The following is a 26,835-nucleotide window of genomic DNA, read 5'->3' on the forward strand; positions in this document are numbered from 1 at the left end:
AGCAGAGCAGGCTGAAGGGCAAGCACTCAAGAGCTGGGGATTTGGGAAGGGGCACACTCCCTGTAGTGCCAAACACAACACTTACTGAGTGTGACACAGCCACTCCCCAGAGCAGAGCTCCTGCTGGATGGTCCTTCTCCTCTGAACTACAGGTGCTCCTCAGACAAAGGTGTGTTTTTCAGGGAAGAGTTCCTAAATTTTATTCAAGCCAGTTTTACAGGGGGATGACTGATCTGTGGGGCTAAGGACAGGAATTTCTGCCCTTTTTGTGTTTTCAGTTTTAACTGCAATTATTTTCCAGACAATCCTTATTTTAAGGCAGTAAACAAGCAGAAAGAGCTGTTTACTTTCACACAACAATTTTTTAAGGAGACTACAAAATTCAGAAACTAAGCTATGTGTTCTTGAGTGCTCATTTAATGCACATCTAATGACTTTCCTGTAAATATAAGTATTGAACTCATCGTGCTGCAACTGCCTCACATCAGCTGGGAAGTAAGAGCAGTCGACGGCCAACTTGTGTCAGCAAGCTGGGGAAGGGCCTTGGTCCAAGCTGCATGATGAAGGCATGTCTCTGTAGTCAGGTGGAGACAGTTGGGGAATAGCTCAGCTCATTTTCTAAGGTGCAAAATGGAAGATACATTCAATCCAAAAGCAGTTTGGACACGCTGTTGTGGAACTGTGCCCAAGCTAATAAGTTCTGCTCAGAGGCAGGTTATTCTTTTACATAAGTTGGCTGGTCCCTTATTTGGTGAGGTATATATGCTAAAGCTTGAAATAACACAGTTCAGCTTTTAATATGAATGTTGGTTTCTAGACAAAGGCTGCTTAGAAAGACAGTCTTTCTTTTCCTTTTTCATGTTCATCCTTCTGAAGTTCCCAGGAAACTAGTACAGAATATATTATGCTTGCATGACAGAAATAAAGGAGAAGTTGAGAAGCTAAACCTCTCACTGGTTTGTTTCTCTTTCATATTCATAGCATCTTTCACTCTGCAGGAGCAAGTGAAAGGAGACAGAGCTACTACCATTCCATTAATCAAAAAATGCTCCTTTTTCTCTTACAACCATGTAATGTATACATTAATTTTAATTTATAGTGGTAATATATGCCACAATACATTTGGGGTATATAATTTTTAAAGTTAAATATAACAGTTAAATAATTTTTCCATTGAAAGTCTCATTATAGCTATCAAATGTATTATTAGAAGATGTTAACCTTAAATTAAAATACTTGGTGTCAGCATATCATGACCTTATAAAAGTCTTTTCAGAGATTTTGATGATATTGCACTTCTATTTCCCATTCCACACACACTAGAGTTTAACAGATTCATATGCAATAAAGTTTATGGCTTTACTGTGTCATTAAGAAAACCAGATGACCTCTCTGTGTCAGAGGTAAGCCATTTCATATACCATCCTACTCTTTCTCTGCTATCATAACTAAATACTTGATTAGCTAGAAGTCCCAGCAATAACTTACTAATCCTTACAAATTGATGAAAATCTGTAAAAATATAAGTAACCCCCAGGACTTAGCTTGTACATGGTTCTGAACTACTGTATCTAAAATGATTTGTGAATTGCCTGAAATTTCACAGTCACCTGCACTGATTGTGCACACATTTATCTTAATTTCATTTAGTCATTGCAACCTGTACCTCACAGTGCCTAGCATTTCCTTTGTCCACAGTAGAGGTTTACTCTAAGGGAAAGGGAAAATGCTATGCAGAAATACACATTGGGAAAGCACTGATACTTAGGCTGTAGGAGCTGTTTTCACTGAAGAGTTAAACTGTAATGTATATTTAACGCCTTTCATGTTGTCTTGAACAAAAGCCCCTGCACAAAAAATGCACAGATGTGTCCTTTTAACTCAAGTTAGCTTTGCAGCAAAGACAACAGGACTGTAGTGCTGAAAGCTCCCTGTCTCTTGTGAGCTCCCATGGAAGGAGACAGTACCTTTGGAATTGATAAGTCACACATCTGGCTTGTAGTCCAGGATGGGAGAGATCCTGTGGCAGGGCCTATTTGTGCCTCTTGCTGTAGAAAGCATGCTGTTCTGTCTGTTGGGTGTTGAAGCTACCTCAGACCAGATCCACTGACTTACAAATCACAAAACCTAGCTGGAATGTGTCCCATTCAGAAGTAACAGTTAAGATTTTAGTGAAAACATTCTCCGTGTTTCCTTAGGAAAATCATAACTTTTGGCTGAGATTGGGCTACTGTAAATGAGAGGGATACAAAGGAACACGAGAAGCAATAGACTCCTTTCTTAGATGAACCAAGCACATCATTTCCTCAAGTCTGCAGATTTCAGTCCCCTCTCAAAACAAGGCTCCTTGAGCTAGTGTCTATCTCTCATAAACACTTGACAACCACATTTGTTTATACTTGACTGAGGTAGAGTTAACTCTTTATCTAATGTTCTTTTGTCTCTGTGGGCTTTTTCAAGTCTCTGTAGAGCAGGAGTTGCTGCTGAGACAGTGGCTACTGTTCCACGGCAACTAAAAACAAAAAACTACTCTCTTCTTTTGATTTCAAACCTACTATCTGTGAGAGGCATTTCAGGGAGCCCAGTTCTTACCCTGTGACAGAAAGAGGAGAATCCCTCCCTATTCACTTTTTCCATGCCACTAATGATTTCATAACCTCTGTTGTCTCATATCTCAAGTAGATGTTTCTCATCCAAGTTAAAGTATGCCCTCTCTATTAAGTTCCATCTTTTGTGGTAGCCATTCCTGATCTTTGGCCACACTTATTGCTATCATTACTATATATTTTAGTTCTACAATATTTTTTTAATAAGTCCAACTAGAACAATGTATGGTCTTCAAAATACGGGTCGGATTTGCAACTCTGGATCTTAAAATTGTATCATGCTTATAATTGCATCCTGATTTCTGTTTTATTAATAATTTCCTTCTGCTAATACTTTGGGGTTTTGTTTGTTTGCTATTGCTGAGTATTAATCTGACATTTGCATACAGTATCTCCTGAAGGACTCAGACACCTCCTTCTGTAGTTGTTATAACCTATTTAAAACTGCACTTGCATAAGCATAAGACGGCTTTTCTTCTCCCCATGGGTATTTTCCAGTATTTAACATTGAATTTCTTCCACCATTTATTGCCAAATTGTTCTGTCTTGAGAGAATATCCTGCATCCCATCACAAGTGGTTCTTGGTTTGCATCATCTGCTGATCTTGTGACCTCTCTATTTACTTCTCTTCTAAAACATTCAAAATATGTAGTAGCCTGGGAGTAAGCATCAAATCTTGGAGAACATCTACAAGTAAAGCCCTGTCATTGTGAAAATGGAAAGCTACCCATTCATTCCTAATCCTGATTTCTGAAGATTTTCTTTCCATTCTTTATGGACACCTGAGAAAACTTAATTTATCTCATGCTTGCTTTCTTCAGCATGCTTTAATGAAAGATTTTTGCTTAAAGGTTTAGGAAACCCATCTATGATGTACCATTCATAATGTATCATCCAAATCATTCTCATTCTCTTGCGTGCTGAATTTTTCAATAAACTCTAATCATTTGTGTCTTATACCCTTCTTTTGAAAAAGCTTTATCAACTTGATACAGGAGGCCAGGCTTATTGGGCTGTAATTCCTGAGGTCCCACTGAATTTAAGAACAAAATGAACATCACATTTGCCACATTCCATTCCTTTGGAAAAGAGGCCAATCTACATGTCGAGTTACATCGCATTAATAATTTGTCACATATATCAGACTTCCTCTAGAAGTGTTTTGAAAACTGATATAATCTACTTGATTTGTTACAGTTTGGTTCTGTCTAATCTAAAATTTCTTCTCTGACACTTTAAATTGATATACTTTCTTTGACTTGGACCCAAAAAAATATTCTGCTGTTGAAACATGCCTAAGCTTGTCCACGGAGAACATTATTGTGAAAAATTCAATTAGCATTTCAGCTCTGGGCTTATCTCTTTTAAATACTTCTTTTATAGCCCAAACATTATAGAATGCCTATAAACTGTCTGGCACAATTCAGGCTTCTGATGTGTTTAGAGCAAGTTTTATTATTCACTCTTTTGCTTATCACAAGTTATTCCTCAAAATATTTTTGGCCCACTTTATAAAGGCTTTATATTAAATGTATAAGAGTTTATGTTCTTTTCTGTTTTCCTCATTTCAACACAATTTCCACGTTTTGAAGACTGACTGTTACTTCTAACAACTACTTTCACATTTCTGTTTTGTCATGCCAGCTTTCTGTGTGCGTGTGGTCCTTTTAAAGTCTTTTTTGATAAGCAGTAAGTGTTTGCTGTTAGTCTCTGGTACAGCATCTTGAAACAATCGGCATGCCACCTGCAAACTTTCTACTCCTTTGGCTGCTTCTTTGAATTTCTTCTTAATAGCCATGATTTGCATATTTCAATAGTACATAATAGTCTAATAATATACAGCAGAAACATATGCTTTGATACTGCCTTTTGGTTCCTAGGCAAATCCTCATAACATAGGAATTTCTTTTTAATTACAATTTCTAATAACATCTGCACATTGTTCGTTTCTGCCAGAACCCTGCTTTGTTTCTTGGGGAATTTAACCAACTTGTCAATGAAATGAGAATCAATCAGGCCTCAGGTAAGACAGCGCAGAGGGAGTGAATCTCTCTCCAGCTGGTCTGAGTGCTGCTGAGTAGGTCAGCAGTGCTAAGACTGATGGGCTCCCCTCCTGGATTTTAGCTATTCAAATTAAACTATTTGGTGAATACGTGCAAAAAATGAAAAACATATTAGGAGAATCAGCAGTGCTGACAGCTGTGTTTTAGAGAAGTTTCTTTTGAAAACAAACAAATTAAAAGAATGTGAAATCAGACCTGACCACAGAGATTTAACTGTGACAGAATTACATAGTGAAGTCTTGAGGGTTTTCTAAGCAAAATGAAATAATTTCAGTCCATCAACTCTTGCATTGCCCTTCTGCTGAATGTGAGTCACACACAGATTTTACAACAATATTTTCTCTCCTCAGTAACTTTCAAGAGCAGTAAAATTAATAACTCATTCTATAGAATTTTAATACAAGAAGGCTGCATGAGCACTAGTAGGGAAAACACTATTTCAGCCAGGCGCGAGTGCGGAACCATGAAAATCGATGTTCCTCGTCCTTGGCCAAGGGCTGGGACGTTTCCTTTTGCGGGACACGTTTCCTTTTTGCGGGACACATTTCGTTTTTTCGGGACACATTTCCTTTTTGCGGGACACATTTCCTTTTTGCGGAACACATTCCCTTTTTGCGGGACACATTTCCTTTTTGCGGGACACATTCCCTTTTTGCGGGACACATTTCCTTTTTGCGGGACACATTTCGTTTTTTCGGGACACATTTCCTTTTTGCGGAACACATTCCCTTTTTGCGGGACACATTTCCTTTTTGCGGAACAGATTTCCTTTTTCTCTCCTGCAGCGGCACCCGGTGGCCCGGCTTGGGAAGAGCCGGGGCCGGCCAGGGCGGTGCGAGCCGCTCCCACCTCAGGAAGAATTACAACTTTCTTCTGCCTCTCACAAGCTCACCGTGGCCACGTTTCCTCAGTAATTTGGTTGCTGTTGCTATAGACATAGATTCCTTTAATTTTAGTGCACGCTTAGTCTTACTTATGTTCATTTTTCCCATGGCTTATTCCTTCTTTAGACACGTAATTACAACATTAAATAATTAATTATAGAAGAATATGTGAAATCTTTTTTTTTTCCCATGGTAGTAACTTTTTTTTTTTTTTTTTTTTTTTTAAATCCAAGAAAAGGAAGCTGCATATTTCAGTTTATAGGAGGAAATCCCAAACATACTGGAACTTCTGAAAAAAAATGATTTGGTTTTTGGGGGCAAGAGCATGGCCCAAAGTTTTTTTTATCCTTCTGGTGCAAACAGGAGAGGAAGTGTTTGTCTTGCATGCTGTGGAGGAAAATGTATTACATCTCCAAGAGCAACTTACACCTGCCATCTTGTCTCTGCATGAGTCTCACTCCAGATGTACAGCAGCAAACAAGAAGAGAGCCTGAAGAAGTCTCATGAGACCTATAAAGTCAACAAAATGGCTTATGACCTCTTTTTTGTTCAATATTTCATGAAGTATAAAAAAACCCAAAGCGCTGAGGTTTTCCATTTGATTTTCCATTTAAAAGACAGATCTTTTAAGAGTGTAAGGTTTATCACATCAGGGAAATGGGAAAAGTGTAATTCAGTTGAGATGTTTTTTTCAGCTCAGGCTGTTTTCAGCTGTTTGGTTTGTTACTTTTAATTTTGAAACTCTAATTCCCATACCTGGAAAGGAAAGCTTGATATCTCTATCTCTCTCAAACACAAGCATAGAGAATACTCTCACCTCAGACTTCTGAGTAATCCTGATATGAAAATAAAGCAAAACAAGCCTTAAAAATTTCTGGTATTCAATGTAAATAATTAGATAGGTGAGAACATACAAACACAATTATACTACTTCAATCAAAGCTTTTGTTGTTCTGGTAAAAATCTGAGTGATCACACTAATCACATTATCTCCTACCATTCTCACATTTAGAGTCCCTGTTTTATTATCAGTCAAAATGCTGCAGGGAAGTAAGGGGTTTGTATAGCCTCAGCCTAAATCAACTTCTCTTTCAGATTAAGATTTACCCAAGAGGTGAGCTGCTTCATCCTTTTTTTAGTTTAATTCCTTTCATTTCCATTCTATTCAACATATATTTTGAACAGGATGTTCTGCTTCTGCCTCTTGTATTTGTAATGCTTTTGTGCTCCTAATCCTTTTGTGGGCACTGCTCTATGTGTCTCTTCAGCCTAATTTAACCATAGTTTATATGGCTATAAGATAAAGATATTTTATACCTCACTAGTCAAGTGTAAACTATTACAGTAAATCGTGTTATTTTCACAAGTTTGGTAACAAGTGCTAGCTGGCATTACAAGTGTGGAAGTAACACTTTTAGTTCCACATTCCTGCTTTCATCATTCACATTTATTTCTTCAGGGGAAGAACGATACTTGATGTCACATTGAGGAGTGTCTCTCTGTACTATATTTAATTCCTGGGCTGGGAAAAGATATTGCCTAAATACCAAAGGTCACAATTAAACTCTGGGGTATAAACGTACCACTCCTGATTTCTGTTTTCTTAAACCTTAACAGCATCTGACCGTAACAGAACGGTGTCCTGAGGCCATAGGGAACATTTTCTCAAGCGCTGTTTAATTCTGTTTTTCTTTGTTTTTCCTCAATTCGTTTCTGAGCTGCTACAGCAGCCAGGAGAGGAGCTGTTGTGCCTGTGCTTAGCTCTCGCTTGCATTGAGGCAGTGCTCTAGTTCCACAGTGATTTAGGTGGAAGCTGAGCAATTTCTACCCACATTTAGACCTAGTTGTGTTTTCAGGCCAGAGAGATGTCTTCAAGTATGCAAAAATCAGACTGCAGATTTTAATTAGGAAAAGAAACAGAAGTGACTCCTTGCAAGGAAAAGGAATGCTTTTCTATCACTTTTCTTCCCCCTTTACAATAAAATCTCTTCAGCAAAAATCTGTAACACAAAAGGGACAAATGATATTTGTTGTCTAAAATGTGCTTCCCCAAACACCAATGAGCTTTTTCCTATCTGTTTGCTAGGTCCCTTTTCTTTTCCTACCAGAAACCAAGAGCTGACCGCTCTTCAAGTGGAATAATCGCTCACTTTTGGGATGTTCCAGTATTGCTCAGCACAAAAGTTATGCATGTATTATTGTGAATATCTGAAAATTAAAAACAGTGCCAATGGGATTTGCTTCAGTGGAATATGGAGTACACAGGCTGTAGTCAGAGTGGAGGATAAATAGGATGCAGACTGTTGTGTCACAACATTGTTTTTGTTCTTAAAACACTCTTTTAAGGTTCAGACATTGCTGTATAAATATCGCTCAGAAAAGTGTCTTCTTAAATACATTTTGGGAAAACCACTCATTAGATTAATATCCTTCTATTACTAAATTTCAAACAGCATGCTCCATCTTTTCAAAGGCTCTACAGCTCTGTTGTTCTCCAAACACAAAGAGAATGCAGTGACTAAAAAGCTATCAGACCGAAGCACAGACAGTGAATGCAGCATATTTGTAGAGTGCTTGGAGACAAATGAGATTTTGGCGTAGTGGTGACTCATTTAATTGCACAGCTATCACAAGATAATGTGATAGTATTAACATAAGTAACTATGTGCTGCAATTATTCCTCTCAGAGTGTTATATGCTAGCATTTATAACAGTGTTCACTGCTTCTAGCTCGTAAAAAAAATCCTGAAAGTATTCTCATTGAGATTACTGTGCAAGCATACTGAATAAGATATTAGGTTATATGTGCCTGTGGCACTGTTAGTGTCTGCCCAGCACAAGTGGCACTGGATGGCACAGTTACTCTCAAAGGCAGGAGTGGATAGCTCAGGGCTTGGAGCTGAAGGGCTGTCACTGAAGGCAGTGCCAGTCCATCAAAGGGGAAGCCTTTAACCAGGCATTCCCCAGGTATGGCACACCCCACTCCTGATACAAAAACACTGCCAGAATGGCAAAATGCCTCCCCCTATCCACACAGCCCCGAAAAGCCAGGAGAGACCACTGAAAAATTAATCAAGGAACACTCTTCCTCTTAATAGACCCATTAACTCAAGACGAGTGGCCAAACTGAACTGAGCAGAACTATTTGATTCTGGAAAGAAAATGGGTATGAGAAATGGGGGCCTATAATGATATTTGTTAAATTCACAATCTCTGCTGATGTGCGTTATTTCTGACCCCAAAATTGCCCACAGTCTATAAAAATGGGCATAGTAAAAAACATCCAGGCAAATAATTTCTAAGCCCAAGTGGTAGGAAAAGGATGCTGGAAGCTAACTTATTTTTAAAGTGATTGTGGTGGAAGTCAGCCTTATTTTGAGAATGTATACATTCAAATAATGTTTATTAAACTATGTTCATTTACTCCTTGAATTATGGGTGCCCTAAATGAGGTCTTCACCTTTCCAAAATGCCATCTGAATGGTGATATTACAAATTTAAACAATCAGTCATATGTAAATCAGAGTTAATAGAGCATCCCCTTTGGTAGTTGGACATGCATTATTCAGCTCTGGGTATCTTCTTTTTTCCCCACAGGCAGAAGCCATGATTAAAATGTTACTTTAAAATAAATGTCTCCACAGAGACAAAGACAGATTTAAAACGTAATGGATTCTCTCCCACCATGCTATTAAGGAAGAAAGTTACCTCAGCATAAAGATTTCATTACACCTCACCAAAGAAAGACTTCAGATATTCCACTGCAATCTTAAAGATTTCACAAGGCCAAGATGGGTTAAAGCACAGATGTCTTTAAAGAATATTTTCTTTCTTATTTTTTTTTAATACAGAGATGTAATATTTCCCGTGAAGCTGGCTGTCAATGTACATGCATGCCAATACTTTTTTAAAAACCACAGTCTATTATTTTTATGAAAGTGGCATGATGTAAAGTCTGCAAGGCCAGTAATGCGTGGTACAGTTCAACACTGAGTTTTCTACTGCATCATTTATTTAGGAGGTCATTGTGGTTCACTGGGCACAGGGCCAGCTTCCCTTTAGGAGAACCAGATGATTCAAGGCTCTGTGGTCGCCACCACACAGTATTTGGAAGAGGTAGGATTTGGACCAGATCTCTTTGGATCAAGACTTGTATTTCAGTACCTTCTGCACGAACAATAATGTATGTTCCAGCAGTGCTCCCCGTGGACACTGCCTAGAGTCATGGTCCAAAGAGACCACGATACAATTAACTAAGATCCAAGCAGTGGGAATCTGAGGTTAAGCAGAAATGGCATCTCCATATGAATAGAGCCTTATGCACAGCTATTTTCCTAATCTAACCAAAGGAAAAGTAAGTCCATGGCCATGTTCCTTCCATCTTTCACAGAGCTTAGCTGCTCTTATATGCTACCAGATAACCACAAATAGATCAGCCTGCCAGCCTTAGGAATTGCCTGTCCCAAATGGCAGACACTCCTTGGCTCTTTCCTCTCTGAAGAAGCTCATGCCTGCCCTATCACTTGAGCCTGCACTTCACCGACACTGATTTTTCTTCAGTATCAGAAGTTGAGGCCTTTCTCTCCAGATATCATCACTTCAAACAAGCCTAGATTAGAGCAAGAAAATGTGAGTATGACACTCTGTTGAAATTTAATTCCTTGAAATCCAGGCTGCTGCCTGACTCTTCTGGTAGTTCTTGCTGCAGTGCAATCATAGCAAATTCGCCATGTCTGCAGTTTTGACATGAAATTATAACATAGCTGATTATTTAAGAATGCTTTTTTTTGTGCAATGGTCACACAGCAATTCTCTAGGACTGGTCTTTAAAAACCCTAGTCTGTGACAGGATTGCTGAAGTCTGTAGAGCTCATATGTAACTTGCCAAAATTACACAATACCAAAGCAGTGTTAAAATAACTTGCATTTGTCTTCACATCTTGTAATCTGAAAACTCTAAAGAACAATCTTGAATTATAATTGGAGAAGTCCTTATTTTCTCCTGATAGCATATGGGATCAAATTATTCTGTTGTGGGTTTTTTTGAGCAGAAAGCTATGTAAAGAAAATTATCAGCCTCAAAATAGCAAAGTTTAATAATAAAAGGCTTAGGATATTTGCAACTGTAAATAATTTGGTCAAATAAAGACTGCGGAATACAGCTGTGTTTATTTTTGTTTTTCATTCCTTATTAAATATGAGACTTTTCCATCTTATATTTGAAGTTAAAAGGCTGTGAATGGAGCCAAGCTATTACCTGTGATGATTTTTTTAGTACTGAATATGCTTTTATCTGGGTTTGCTTTCTACTGGCTTCTGCCAGTGCCCTGATGAACAAAGGTACTGGCAAAGCACAGAGCATTCTTACCTCAGAATGTAGAATTTGCACTTAGGTCTCACTTCCACTTAGAAGAGACAATACAAAACCACATGAATGATGCAGCCAGTCAAAATAAGCAAATCTCACTTCAAAGACTTAAAACTTGCATTGATCTGCAGATGAGGAGGCAACGAGAGCACCAGTGCATGGCTCTGCTCTACGACCATTTATTCATATGCAGCAAACGTGTATGGGTATGAAGACAAGAGCAATGTTCAGCATTATACAGTTACAGAAATAGATCTGCAAAGAAAATGCATTAGCCAAAAGAGTGTTTCTGATGAAACACAGCTCAGTCCTCTACCCACAGTTGCACTGCCAGGGATGTTGCAGAGGCCTGTGAGCAGGGCAGAAGTGGCCCCCCCACCCCAAACAAGTGAGAGACCCAGATTAGTTAGCCACGATGCAATTAGCAAACAGCATGCATGACATGACTGAAAGATGAGCAACGCGTGAGACCAGAACAAATGGCCTGTGGGACAATATGGGGCAGCTGGGGAAGCAAGCCAGGACTTGGGGGCTGAGGCAGGTTGTGGCATCCCTCCTTCTGGGAGAGAAAAATGGATGGAACATAAAGGAAAGAGTGATCTATAGGGGAACTGTGGTGAATGCACATAGATATCTGAATATGAATACATTCTTTATTCATTTTGTTTAGCTGTAAAAGAAGAGTATGTCTAAAGATAAATGAATATTGTTGTTATAAATTTTTTCTGACACACATTCTCTACCATGGCCAGAGAGAAAATGGATCAATAACTCCAAGTACTAATTTCCGGAGCTCCAACAAGACAGTCCTTTCACAGCAATAAAAACTGCAACCAAGACTCTTGAACACTACAGATAATTTGCACTAATCTGATGCCTCCTAAAAATGACAAAGTTGTTTCCACTTACAAAACAGGAATTCTGCATGTCTGAGGTAATGTGATTGACCAGTAACACCCTAATTCTCATCACATTTGTTTTGCTGTAAATGTTGCTAAAAAAAAAAACAAGTCAAGCAGTCTTTAGCTGAAATTATATTAAAACCAAAATCTTCCATGTGTCAAAATTACTGACAGCACCAGCAGCCCAGCTGGATTCCTTCTGCTCCCAGAGGAAGATCAGAATTAGGATGAATTAGATCCCTTCCATACCATTATACCACTTTGCTTGTCTCAAAATGTGGGAGATAAACTGTTAACGCTGAGGCCAATTTGTTGTTTATGTCATCTATTTGCATACTTAATTAATGTAAATTACCAGCCGCTACAGAAGTTTCAGACAATGACAACAGTTACGCTCCAGTTTTTCAAGTTAAAACCTCCAGGAGGAAAACATGGCTGGTTTATATTCTCACTACATCAATGACAGCAATTTCCAGGTTTTATTATTTGATTCTACTTTTGGAATTAAGAGCCAGGGAATAATTACTTAAGCCGGGAAAAAGAGATTATAATGAGGCTCAGGACTGGGCAGATGAGAATTACCAAAGGGAAACAGTCTTTTTTCCCATAGAGCAAAATCAGTTGTAGTAGCTCTGGGCATGACTGGGAAAACAGTACTGTACTGTGCTGTGCAAAGAAGCCGTTTCTGTGGTGTCGGCTTTTTCTGATATTTTTTTTTCCCACTCCTTTTCTGAAAACAGTATGATGTGAAAGAATTTCATAGTACTAAAACGATAATGGAAGTAGTGAGAGGGCTTTGCAAAACAAGCTCAGTGTGAGTGCTGCTAGAATGAAGCCTACAATGATTAGACTTCTGAATAATCAGGCAAACAGCCCATATTGTAACAAGCACTGTTTATGGGGCTGAAGCAAACACAGACAAGTTTGATTCACATGCCTCAGTGAGCGCAAAAACACTTGTAACAAGGAGCCTTGCAAAGGCAGCAATTAGGGCTATGGAAACAGTCTCTGCCCTACCAAGATCACAAGCTCAGTGAGAGGTGGGAAGCGCTCAGCTCAGCTGGGATGCTCCAGAGAGACGGGCTCTCAGCTCCCACATAGGCGACAATGGCAAAACCAGCCCCTGACTGGGACTCTGTTCCCTATACAGCTGCATCAACAAAACATTGCCAAAAAATATCTGAGAAGAATAACATAAAAATCAAGCAAAATAAAGCCCTAAAAAAAAAGCACTATAAATTTTTAAGAATTCCTAAAACCACTGCAAAAGGTATGATTTTGGTAAGCAGGTCTTTGTTGGCTTTATTACTAAAATGTAGTATAAGCAATTCCATCTGCAGCAGCTGAGACACAGTTTTCTGCTTGCCATAAGCATGAATGCACAAGATTGCCTGGGTCTGGAAGTACCTCACAGATATATTTACTGTACATGAATATGATATTCCAAATGGATGGGTCTGCTCCAAAGACCCCAAGCCTTTTCATGCCATGATCTGGGCCAGTCATGATTGTTACTATGATTCTCCAAGGGAGAGACTCACCCTGCTTCAAGTATGGATCACCAAGGTTTTGTGCTGTCCTGTAGATAAGAGATAAGAGTGCCTGGCTGTCAGAGGTTTTGTTTTCCCATCCAGTTTTCCAATCCAGAAAGGCACCCTACTACTGGATGCAATTAAAGGTAGCCCTTTAACCACTACTGCTTCAGTGTTGGACTGCAATTTCCATGTCTGACAGCAATGAGCAAAATGCTCATTTTCTAGGCCATGGAATTAATTGGGTGCAAATGATGTAGGATGATCAAATCTTTGAGCATCAAAATGTTTTCATCACCTACTTTTTTATCCTTTAACAGAAGAAACAATGGCAATGTGTTACATCAAATACACTGGAGAAGCTTCAGCGAGATTAAACTCACTGTCCTAAAATGTGTGTAACTTTTAGTTTTCCTCTTGTTTAAACTGTAGTAATGTTGATCTGGAGCATAATGTCAGCTTTTTTCTACCAGTTCCTTTTTTTCCTGAAGCCCCAGTGGCCCTGACATCTTAAGACCACTTTGCAGCCTAATTCTGAGCTCCTTACTTTTACCAGTTTGGTGTCCTGTGTGAATCTGTGTAAGAAATCACAAAACACAGGATGATACAAACAGAGAGATAGAGCAAAGAGACACCTACTCCTAGTTCCTTATTTTAACGTCATTAAGTGCAAAAGGACTTGAAAATACAAAATGAACACAGATTACAGTTAGTTGGAAGATTCACCACTATTGTTTTTGCTTCAGCTTTGTGAAAGCAGCAGGGCCACAGACTCCGTGGAGATGCTCTGCTGAGTGCCAGGCAATCTGTTGGTGTAATAAAGCAGATCACTGCATGTCAGAACCTCATTTCCATGAGCTCGTTGTGTGGCTTTATCATACTTGTTTGCCACTTACAGATGCTTCTGAAGTTCAATAATTATTCATGAAATGCAATAAAATATTCTAAATACGTCCAAGTAAAATCAGACTGGTTTGCATTTTACCCACTTCAACTCTGTTTTTTTTTTTTATTCCATGTTACTGTACTAGATTTCTCTGCTAGTCAAGACATGTATCTCTTTAAAATATTACACTTTGATTCCTATTTCTTCTGTATACAATTAGACAAGAATTTGAAGATAAGCTTAAAAACCCCCTCTTGAATCCTGAAGCTTGTTCTCTTTCCAACTCTATCAGGCAGCTGAAGAAAAAAATAATCCCTACCTATAAACTTTGTCATTTTAAGAATTTTAAGATTTTTAAAATATGTGTTTAGATGTATGTCATATATGTTTAAACTTTTATACAGTTCTTTACTACAAGACCATCAGGAATTCCAAGTGAAAACCAGGACCTTTAACTGAACTGTTACTGCTTTCTATGAAACTCCATGAACATAACAGTTTGCTTTCACATTAAGCATATTTTAAAAAATAGTTAAAAATCAGTTCCTGCATGTAAGCTGTGTAAGATTAGTGCTACTTTCCAAAAACAATGTTGCCAGGAGATGGCATCTGCTATACATTTTTGATGCTGCCAAAACAACAAAGATGTACAGGCTGCTGCAGAAGAAAGCAGATATATCACTGATTTCACCCACCTCTGTTCCAGGGTCTAGAGATTGGGGGATATATCCATTATACAATGACACTCAGTTACTTCAATAAAAGCAGAATGTAGCCTCAATTCAATCACAAGAAAAAAACCCTAGTTTTGTTGCACAGTAAGTGTGTATTACAGAACTATCATTTCCTCTTATCCATGACAATTCAGAATTGACGCAGTTCCACTTAGGATTTTATGTTTGCATCCTCTTTCCCACAAATTGAAATGATGTGCTTCTTCTCAACACCAAAAACTTCAACAGGAATATTTTGCCTTCTTAGGTAAAACAGGTGGTTTATTTGAAACCGAATCTTTGAATTCTTAAATATTAGGATTTTGCCTTTTCCTTTTTTGCTCTCTATCTGCCCATTACTTTAGGTCAGAAAATCTTTAGTTTTCTTTTTCTCTAGCATTTTGAAACATTTATTGCTTCATAGCAATCATAGTGACAAAAAGGAAATGAAAATTATAAAAATGTCGGAAACCTGGACACTATTTGTTTTATCTCTCAGTCACATAAAAAAAGTGGGGGATTCTCTAGAATGGATCTTTCTCTGCCCATAGACTCAATTATCCCCACAGTCTGGTGGTGATTGTGGATCTTCATAAAAACATTCCCACCTTATCCCTTATTTTTTACAAATGTTCAGGATATCCTTAAACTTTGAGACAGAAGTTTTATTGTAAAGTAGGACAAACTTCCTGTGTCTGGAGAAGTCTGAGTTAGCAGGGGGCAGATGTTCCAGGGCATCAGCATCTGTGAAACCTGAAGTGAAGCTACAGTAATTAATGATGTCCCTGTTCACTTGCATATGTCCTGCATACTGGCAAGAGCTCTCAGTAAAACAGAGGGCCATGGGCAAGTCAGAAGGCTTTGGAAAGCCTTGATTCTTGCTAAGTGCCATCAGGAGGAGAGGAACCATAAGTAAGTCCTTTGGGAATACCTTAAGACCTGTGAGGTTTTTCTTGCAGAGATTCAAATGCTTGAATGACAAAAAGTCTGTGCCTTTCTGGGAAGTAGAAAGTCATTGTCCACTTCTAAAATTTTCTAACCTATTATTTTCTCAATATTAGTGTTTCATACAGTATTATATTCAGAGAAGGATAACAAATCCTGGTGGGGAGAAAGAAGGACTTTCAGGGACCTCTTTGGATAGTACAATTTAAAATATTTGCCAAGAAGTGAAAGGTCTGGAAGGACCTGTAAGGCTGAAGGCTCCAGAATAGAGACAAGGCAAGCTCTCTTTTCCAGATATGACTTTTTTTAAATGAGAGGAACCTACATGAAATGCTTGTTTGTTTCTTCCTGCTGTTGCTCTCCAAAATCAGTAACTCCACCTCCCCACTTCCATTGCTCTCCCGAACCCAGATGCTAGATTTTGCCATCTAAATTACTGCTGTCTCCAGGAATCTGAAATCTCTACATGTTGTTTTTTTTTTTTCTGTATAGTCTATAGTCTAAGATTTTATGTGAGTTCTTATTACTGTGTTTTAGCACTATTGGTTAAAAAAGTTTTGTAAAATCAAAATTAGTATCCTGTCTTATTTTCATTCAAATAGTAATTCATTCCTTTTAAGTCACTACTTCTAGATGCTGGCATTTTCTCACCATATTAGGAAAATTACTTCAATGGAAAAAACCTCAGGCTCTTTTTAATGCAAGGAAAATCTGTGAACTAACAGTCAAAAGAGTTTTCATTAAAATCCATGTAGATTAAAAGGCTAAAACATTCAAATTAGTAGACAAGGCAATCTTCCTAGGGGGAAAACAACAAGGCAAACATTGATGCTCTGAGCAGCACACAAAAATAAGAAAACATTGGAGGTTTAATTCTGACAATGCACTGAAAATAAACTAGCTCAAAATGTCAAATAGTGAACAAACTTCCCTTTCAAGCACTTCACTAAAACACGCTATAGGCCAAGATACGGGATGAGAAGAATATAGAGCACAGAGGTGTGCAGTTCAACACTCTGTAAGGAAGGTCTCATATGCAATTCCTACCTGACACTACCCAAGATCAGCAGCCAATTAGCAATAAGGCCAGAAAAATAGTTCAGCTATTTTGATTTCCTGTGCCCCAAGCTTTTTGTTCAATCACAGTAATGTCTCAGCCCAGCGGTATTTTGTGTTTATCTCTTCCAATTTCATGCCTTCCAGCATTTTTTACAGTATCTATAGGTAGTACCTGTCTGTTATTTCCACTTTGCCCATGGAGAAACTGAAGATATTTGTCTCAAATTACAGAACTGCTCATAAGCAGTTCAAAAAGTAACACTGAATTCCCATTTACAGTTGACTACCAGGTGCAGATTAACTGATCATTGATACAGGTAGGAATCTTGACACAGACCTGCTATTTTTCATTGTGGCAACAAGTGCAAATATCAGAGCAAATTCTTTTACCTGTTTTTTTAAGTATAAATCTGCATCCGGGTACTCTTTCTTTGGGTTTGAGGATCCATCTCCTTTAGACAACCGGTTCCCAAAGCTCCCATATAAGGGAATATTTAATCACTAACTTAATCTCAAGTACTAATCAGGATACTTATTTGATAATTGATTATTAAAACTATAACTACATCTTTATTGTCATTATAATTGAGGGTTTAATTCTATAGCAAACAGACATACAATTTGCATGTGCATAAAACTCAGTGGGTGCTCTTTTAAAAGTCAACTAAATTTAATATACTTAACAAAAACTAGGTTATTAAATACAAATTAAAGCTGGAGACACACAAACTGTAATGTCACCCTGTTTTATACTCTTGGGTTACTGCAACAAGGATCATTTTTCAAAACAAGTTCACAAGACTTTTAAACAACCATCCCAGCATGTGACGGGGAAATAAGAACACCAGAGTGATAATCACTGTGCAACTTATTAGTAAAGCTCTGTGGAGTAGCTCACTTATAGCTATAATAAACCAAATTTGCTTCTTGGAGACACTGCTGCAGCTAGCTCCATGCTTCAGGAGCTCCCTATAGAATAACAGATCTTTAAATAAAGAAAATCTATATATATTTGGAGTACTAGAGTTTATTACTTGGTAAGAGGGAAGATCCTCTCATGGGTTAATGTCAAATTAAATATTAATATCCAAAAAATATCAGGAATAAATTACAGATGCCCAGTAGAGGCAGGCTACATGTGACGTCTGTACTATACATAAATTATTTGCAAACCACTGTAAATCTGGAATGAATAAAGATGCAGATGATTCTGCTTTATTCAAAGTAGCTAATCCTAAAAGTGAGCATGAAAGTTATGGGAAAAGTTCTGCAGTCCTGAGTGGCTGGAGAATAACACTACCAAAGAATTATTTTTGTTTCTGATAAGATCAGAACAAGCAGGCACAGAATGAAATTATCAGGTAACAAACAGAACACAAAGTGAAATGCTTTTTCATAAAGGATGAAAGAAAAATATGGAATCCCATGCTACAGCAAAATCCAGACAGCAAAAACACAAAAGGTGTTGAAGAGGAGTTTTTGAAATTATGTATGATATGCATTTTAATAAATAATAGATGTGACAGTCCAACACAATCCTGAATTGTTTACGCTAGTAGGAAGTAGCAGGACTTTTATAAACTACTAGATTATGAAATAAACTGAGTAAGCTTCAGATGCAGACTCAATCATCCATCTCTACTTGCTGAAGGTGTTTGAGCCAGACACCATACCAGCTCTGGGACTGGGCCAAATTCACCCCAGAATTGCAGGATGGACATGCTTTTTGTTTAAAATGCAGAGCAAATCAGCACGTCTATTCACTATTGGCTTTGAGTGTAAAAAGGCAAAGAACAGCCATGCAAATCGTACACCCCAAAATGCCCATATTCCTCTTACACCTTGCAGATAAAGTAAGGGTAGATGCTCCAGAACACTACCCTGCAATGCAGAGGCTGCAGCAATGGATCCTATTTAACAACCTAAGTTAGAGACCAAGCTGCACAGGAGCTAAAGCAGATTAACTAACATCAGGCTCCTAAATCCCAGGAGCCTAAAAATAGCATTCTGTATGTTTGCTTTTCACAGTGACATAAAATACGCATTGGTTTTCATTTACGTGAACTTGGGTTGGATTTTATGCTAAGAGGCTGCTTACTTCCTGAAACAGCCTCTGGTTTGAATCACAGGGGCCTTTTTTTCTCTCAGCTGATGTTTTTGGGACCTTCATTATTGTTTCCATTCCGCTCTCAGATGTGCTGCAGAAAGGTAGGTAGCTGCATTCTCTCTTTTGTGCAGGGGGCTGTATGCAGCAGCCTCTGCAGCAGAGGTGTCCCATGAGCTCACCCCCGAGAGGGGCTTCGTGCCTGTCCTGGGACCATCACCTGGGCCCTCTCCCTGTCACACAGCTGTCATGCTGTCCTCTGAGCCACCACGCTGGCCTGTGGGGCAGCTTTTAAAAGCAGGAGCATTGCGCAAACTTGGCACGTGACACACTCAGAAAGCTATAATTTTCATATTGTATCTTCTTACCAATTGTAAATCAGTCATTTTAAGGATGCTTTCCATTCTTGCTTCCCTTCAGGCATCTCTTATTTCTCTCTGGAAAAAGAAAAGATGTAGTTTATGGCTAACTGCAGGACTGAAATGACATATATAATAGCAACAGCAGGCAACAAATGTGTCCCTAAAGTGGCAATATGGTGCCTTTTGTTTTGTTTTAAGACTTTGGAGTGATAGACAATTTGTCTTTTCGAGCTGCTATTTGAATAGTTACAGGGAATTTTAGAAGACAGCATTATGCATGTTCAGTAATAAGGACTGCATAGTCTGACTTAGGCCCTTTGAAAACTGAACTATAGGAAAAGACAATCAGGAGGACAAAATATTGATTATTATGCAAAGAGTTATTAGTAATAAAATTTAATAGTGGTGTTCGGGGGAGGGGAGGGGTTTAAATTTCCATGCAGTCTTCTTTTGTTTTCAGTTAAAAAAGACAAAACAAACACTTTCAGATCACCAGAACTCTGGTGATCAGAAATTGAAAAATTGAAGATTGAAAATAAAAAATTGAAATTGAAAATCAAAATTGAACCCTGGCCCCTTTGTGGGAATAAACAAAGCCCACATGGAACACTTTTACTATAAGAAAAAGAGATGTTTTATATTTAAATATAATGGTTTACATATATGAGAGACTCAAACTTCCCCATGTAACTATTTAAGGGACTGATATTACCACACTACCCACATGAGTAATCCAGTTTGCATCTCTCTGAAGGGATGCCAAGGACAAAAATATGTCCCTGACCATGTCTCAGTACCCAGACAGGTACAGCACAATCTCCTTGTCACACACAGGACAAACACCATTCCAGATGCAGGAATGCAGCAGGACAGGAGATATGGAAGCCACAGTGTGTTTGGAGCTTTTCAGTTCTCTTTCACTCAGACTGAACTCTCAGAGCACCTTGCATGGGCAGGTGCATGGAAAAGGAAAAGGATAGGGGACGAGACAGCTGAGCACCTGCAGCAGACACTGACTTCAGCTGCAGCTCTATGAGCTCACATTTCTAAAACCACTGTGCCAGGAAAACTGATGCCACAATGCAGATCTTGGTGTTGAGTGATCTGAAGAAGGGATCTCTGTCCTAATTCTGAGGTATCTACCTCCTGGTTAAGAATTTAAGGGTGAGAAACAACAGGCACCCAACAGAGATCCCTTGGCAGGGGACGGGGCAAGAGGTGCTCTGAGCAGCATCAGTAGCTGCTAGCTGAGAGCCACCCACCTGTGTCTTTGTGGCTCTAGTTCATTACTCACTTGGCAGCCCTCTAATTCTTACTTCTCTTCTATTTCACTTTTCTCACTGTATCATTGGCTTTCTCTCTCTCTCTTTCTCCCTCCCTCTTTTAAAACTTCTGTGATGCCTCCTTATACTTCCCTTTGCTTATTGAAAGGAAAACCTGGGATGATCATGCCACTACATTATTTGATCTTTTGAAACATCTACCAAAATTTCAGCACTGTCATGGGTGACATTTTATCAAAATTATTTAGTAAGATGATTTGTTTCTCTTTCTAAATGTGTTCTTAAGGGAACAACTCTCATTTAACAAAACAGAAAAATTAAAATTAAAGCAATAAAATCTATATTAAAACCTCATTGAAATTAATCCCTGAATACAACATTTTCTAGATAAGATCATTTCTACTTTTGTCATTATTCCAGGCTCTATGTGTTTTCCTAAACTAAAATACACTAAGGTATGGTTGATGTTAAGAATATAGATCAGTATTATTAGATGAAGATTATATAGGTAGATTATATGTTATCCTTGTACTGGGGGCTCTGAAATTAGAGAAATTAAGGTTAAGGATTACAATTACACATTTGAAGGATGAAAATGCCTGTCCTCTTTGCTTTCACAATGCCATTCAATGTCTACCATAAAAATACTTCCATTTGCAGTCCTGAATTAGACTAAATGGTCTTTTCCAAGCAGATTACACTCTAATTCTTTATGATTATTTTGTCAATATAAAAATCTGTCTTTATCTCCTGAATTTTCCTATTCTCCCATGCTAGTGGGGGGAGCTGATAACCCACCAGAGATCAGTTTGTCTCTCTCGGATCTCCGCTCTTTTCAGATAGGTGGGGTGAGTGTCTGGCTGCCACAGGGCCACAGGCGACAAGGCAGCAGGGGACCAAGTGTCTCCAGCTGAGGGCAAAGAGCAGGAGCTCCTCTCGTGGTTGCCATGGCAGCCAGATCCATCCCCACACCAGGCTCTGGTAAGGGGCACACCGTGATTCCACACTCTGCCTTCCACTCGACTGGCAGAACTCAGCCTCCCCTTAAAGCTGCTGTGGGTCTTATGTTTCCATTCAAATTCCTCAGTGTGTACCATGGTGTGCTATGAATTCTGTGTTTACTACCGGGATGAAGTTCAAGCATTTTCATTGCCCACATTCAGTACAAACTGTGTTGCCAGTGGTTTTACAAGGCTTGGCTATGATCCTGAGCAAACTCTTTTTCCTTAAAACTACACTAGATTCCATCACAATCCCTTATTTTGCTGGAGCTTTCTCACAGACTCAGGGAGATGATAATGACATTCTGGCATAAACACATTGCTAATGTGCTAATCCTTTGCTGGAATTTCTCACAAGAGTGTAAACTGTTTTTAGTGACCTTTGTGAGATAAATAAGTGACTGCAAAATACAGTAGCATCAGAATTCCTGGAATTGTTCTGTTTTCTGTATAAATGTACCAGTAGTCACTCGCTCAGTTTGTAGGCTGTGCACTGCCTCGTGCATAAGAAATCACAGAAATATTAATGTAAAACTACTGCTGTCTCTCTTAGTGCATTATCATCACATTACGAAGCTTTCAATTGATGATCTTTCTCATGTTCTTAGACAACCTTGACCTTCAGTTTTTAGTGAGGTGAATAATATTACATCACATCTAAAGAGAACAGTGTAATCATCTTTTCTATTTGCAGCCAAAGACAGTCAACACTATTTGATACAATCAGCATGTGTCTTGATACTGAAGGCACATGGTGACAAGTCTAACTGAATGTAGTTATTTGGCTGTCATGAAATGCACCTTATGGTGATAAACTTCAGCCATAAAATTGGAAGACTATCACATAAACATGTTTCATGAAGAAATACACTAACAGAATTCACTGCTGGTTTATAGTTGGAAAACTGTGTTCTATTTATTATGCTGCAATTTTTACAGTAAGCCAGGTTCCAAAGCTCATTACATTTTACAATGAAGTAATTACGGGGTGTTGATTCTTCTCCTTCAACCAACAGGTCTATCTAATTAGAGTACAATAAACTGAAATACCACAATTAAGGATGTGTGAAAGGATACTAAGACTGGATGCAGCTTCAGTGTGCTTTAGAGACAGGGGGAACTGCACAGCTAGACCCCCACCGTGTGCCTGGGTCAGGTACCTCACAGGGCATGGCTCATGGGGAAACCTCCTCTGCCTTTGCACCGTGTCCTCTGCAAACATGTCCTAGTGCAGATGCTACAATAAGCATATCAAGGCAGTTCACATTTGTATGCATTAAATCTTGAACTTGATACAAAACCTGCATTTTCTTTTCATTACTTATCAGGCATTTTATCTTTTAGATAAATTTCTTCTCCCTGTAATCTTAAAGGATATGGTGTTCATAACACTTACTGAAGGTTAAGCTATAAAACTACCCAAAACAATAGCTTCAATAAACTCAGAAACATTGTCTTATCTTCAGCATAAGTCAACCTCACTGCAGTGCAATGTTTTTAGCTTGGCATTTTATTGGTTATGGGAGATGTTCTGAGCCACAAGGAGTCTCAGGCCTGCTGGAAGTCAAAAAGAATTTGAGATTTGCCCTCCATTTGTGCTTTTGAAGATTCCCACTGTGAGTTTGAATGGATGCCTGTGAATAATATTTAAAATATGGGGTCACTCTTCTACTGAATTAAACAGTGGCAGGATGTGGTCATTACTGTGCTTATAAAACATTCACCCAAAGAAAATTACTTTATCCAATAGAGGCTGTGATCATGGGGTATTCTTGGACTGCCCAGGTAAACAGTGGAGAACAAATGGTATTTCAGGAGTATTCTCAAAGCAAGGGGTTTCTTGGTACATATTTCCCCTGTTCCACCTTGAAATTTGTAAATTGGACAACATGCAGAGGTGCCCTGGAATGGCAGGAGAAAAAGATTGATGAAAGGTATGCTTTAACTATTCAAGAAGAAAAGAAGTCCCCTTTGGGCCATTGCAACTCAGAAAAAATGTAAACTACATAAATCTCAGCTGCAGTTCACGTATCTGCTAGAAGAAGAGGAAATAATTAAAATAGTCTGATTTTTTTTAAGATCAGAAAGGTTAGCCTTCTCTCAAAATTATTTAATCTTTTCAGACCTCTTGCAGCCATTCACAACATTAGACAGCCTTATAATGATCAAGATAAAATTAATGTCTCACTTTTATGTAAGACTTATCAGGCCAACATTAATCATTACTTGGTTAATTCAGCAGACAAAGAAAAATAATCACCAAGTCTCAAAGAAATAGGGAATGTTTTTACAGGCCCATTACATCTACACATTTGCTAACCTTGCTAGAGCTACTGAAGCTCAGCAGAGGTGATTAATACAACTAAAATTATATTATTCTTCACTAAAAAAAGCAGGTTCTAGTAGATGAAGTAAAGTTTCTGATTTCAGAGAGGCCAAGTAGGGGCTTTTGTGATCAAGTTAGGAAAAAACTGATTCTTCATGTTAGCAATAAACTAGAAAATGAAAAGAATTCTGATGCAGACCTGATTAAAAGAAGGTAATTTCAAGATTTCTAGAAAGATTTTTTTTTTCTACTTTTCCTTTTTTAATTGATTAATTTCCTGATATTCACAGAATCATAAAACAGTTTGGATTGGAAGGGATCTTTAAAAGTCCAGCCCTCCTACAATGAACAGGACCATCCTCAACTAGATCAGATTGCTCAGAGCCCCATCCAGCCAAACCCTGATGGTTTCCACACCTCTCTGGGCAACCTGTTCAGGGAGTGTTTTTTTCCACACATTTTGTGAAAAACTCCTTCCTTACACCCCACCTAAATGCACCCTCTTTTAGTTCAAAGCCATTGCTCCTTGTTCTATTGCAAGAGGCCCTTATAAAAAGCTTTTCACCCACCTTTCTCCCAGGCCCCTTTAGGTACTGAAAGGCAGCAATGAGATCTGCCTGGAGCCTTCTCTTCTCCAGGCTGAACAACCCAACTCCCTCAGCCTGTCTTCCCTTGCCCCTGAGGGCAGTTTCTCAGGAGGCAGAAGAATAACTAGAATATGCATCCATTCTGAGATGCTGTTTTGCCTTTTGTCTGCCCATACTTGAAAAAATCAGTATCAGTTTACATTAAAAAAAAAAATTGAAAATCAGAAATGCCAGTGTTCACAAAGTAGACAAACCCAGCAGTTTCATTCAATGTATAATAACAAAAAAAAAAAAATTAGATGGGAAAATTGTATGAAAAATTAGAGTACAAGACAGTCTGACTGTAGATAAGAGGTTCAGAAATATGATATTGCCCTAATAGAACTGACTATATTCACATGAAGAAAGTAATTAGAAAATGACAGATAAACATCAGGGCAGAGATCACTGGGGAATTATGACAAATTTCTTTTTCCTCTGATCATTAATCAAGAGATATAGGTGTTGTTGATCTCTTGAGATAGGGGAATCCTGGATTTCTGTCTCTGCTCCACAAATTATTTATGCTCTCCTGTTATCCACTTTTCGGTTCTAAGGTAGATTTGAAGCATTCCTTTTAGTAAGTTAGAAGAAATGAAATGCTAAGAGATTTTAAAAAATACACAGAATTTAGAACAGTAGATGGACAAGGCAGAATAAGACCCTGTATCTGGCAAAGGAATATTTTAAGCAGCAGAAATTATTTTTAATACAGTTCCTACTGCACCGGTGTAAAAGCCTTAACCAGGTAATAACACAGCAGGCTGACCATTTGGTAGGGTTTTTTTCAAAGTGGGCTTTAGAATTTTAGACAGATTTTTGAATTTTGGCTTTCAATTATACTTAGTCCTAGGGGAATTAATTATAAATATGAAATAAATGTACATTAACAGATAGGTCAGGACACAGTTTGAACATTTTAAATATAAGATTTTAAGATTGCTGCAGTCTAGACCTGATTAGAGATGAAAAATAAGTAAGATTAAATGACCAGATCCCATCACAGTGGTGGATTAATTGCCCCAGGTGTTCCTTATGCTGTGCCATGATGTTTAATGAGTTCATTAACGACTTGGAAAGGTGAAAGGATAGCATTTTGACAAAGTCTGTTGAGGGGACTAAGTTGTATACCTGTACAGGGCCTGAGGGAACTGCAGAGAATATTAAAGAAACTTAAATTAGACAGATGAAAAGTCAGAGTGATAACAAAGAGCATCAAAATCCAGCTGCAAAGAAAAATAATCTGTTCAACCTGGAAATCTTGAAGCTGATTATATCATCTAAAGGAGACCCAGGACTTCACTGTACACAGACCAATGGGCAACTGCAGCTGGAAAAGCAAATCAGCTACAGGACTGTGCAATCATGAATGTGGAGAGCAGTGGAGTGGCACTACAGGAACAGAGATGTAACACGGTGGGCTGTGTGTCACCCATCCTCCATGTGGTTGCTGAGGGAGAAAGAAAAGAATCTCCCCAGAGATGATAGAAGTTGCTCACTCTGCATGAGTCTCTACAAGACTGTGTGTTCTGGAGTAGGCAGTCAGGGGACCCACAGCTTGAGCTTGAGTTTGTAAAGTGAGGGAGCCATTTGGGGCAAGCAAGCAGCAGAAAGCTCAACACTTTTTCAGTATTTCAGGTGAGAAATTCACTACCATTAGAAATCACTGAGACTAAGAATTCAGTAAGAGAAAAAAGGACTAAACAATCATATAGATATCAAGACTATATAAACCTATCATAAGTAGTGGTTTTTAAAAATGGTAAATGGTTATCATGTAGCACCCACTGGCTGTGAGGTTTGTATAACTTCCTATAAAGCTCAGGGTGCTAGACGTATTATTTGGACAGCAGAGGTTGAAGAGAACTTGCATTTTTAGCCCAATAAAGAAAAAAAATGTTTATAGTCCTACCATAACATATTAATAAAGACAACAAATATATACCAAGATAATCTTCAAAATTACTGACCTGATCTTTAAAAATCCACTGATTTGCTTATGCCAATGTAAACTCAGACAATCGCAAACAGAACACCACCCTTCCTCAGCAGAAATCCCTCTCAAATGTCATTTCAGTTGAAAGCTGAGACAGGGAATGTTTTCTTTTCTGACTTCATGTTTTCTATATTTATATTTGATCAAGGATATCCCCTTTCCCCCATCAATGGAAACA

The 26,835-nt window shown here is 38.4% G+C and overlaps 1 long non-coding RNA gene across 1 annotated transcript; it reads right to left on the reverse strand.

Moving 5' to 3' along the window:
• Positions 1-524: 524 nt before the first annotated feature.
• On the reverse strand, positions 525-21,629 carry LOC135287716 (uncharacterized). The gene is made up of 4 exons (XR_010351274.1): positions 21,507-21,629; positions 19,432-19,500; positions 5,982-6,064; positions 525-618 (listed from the first exon to the last, which is right to left on the reverse strand). It is a non-coding gene; the product is annotated as an uncharacterized LOC135287716 (long non-coding RNA).
• Positions 21,630-26,835: the final 5,206 nt, after the last annotated feature.

Source organism: Passer domesticus, chromosome 1, assembly GCF_036417665.1.
Source record: "Passer domesticus isolate bPasDom1 chromosome 1, bPasDom1.hap1, whole genome shotgun sequence".
NCBI lineage: Eukaryota > Metazoa > Chordata > Aves > Passeriformes > Passeridae > Passer > Passer domesticus.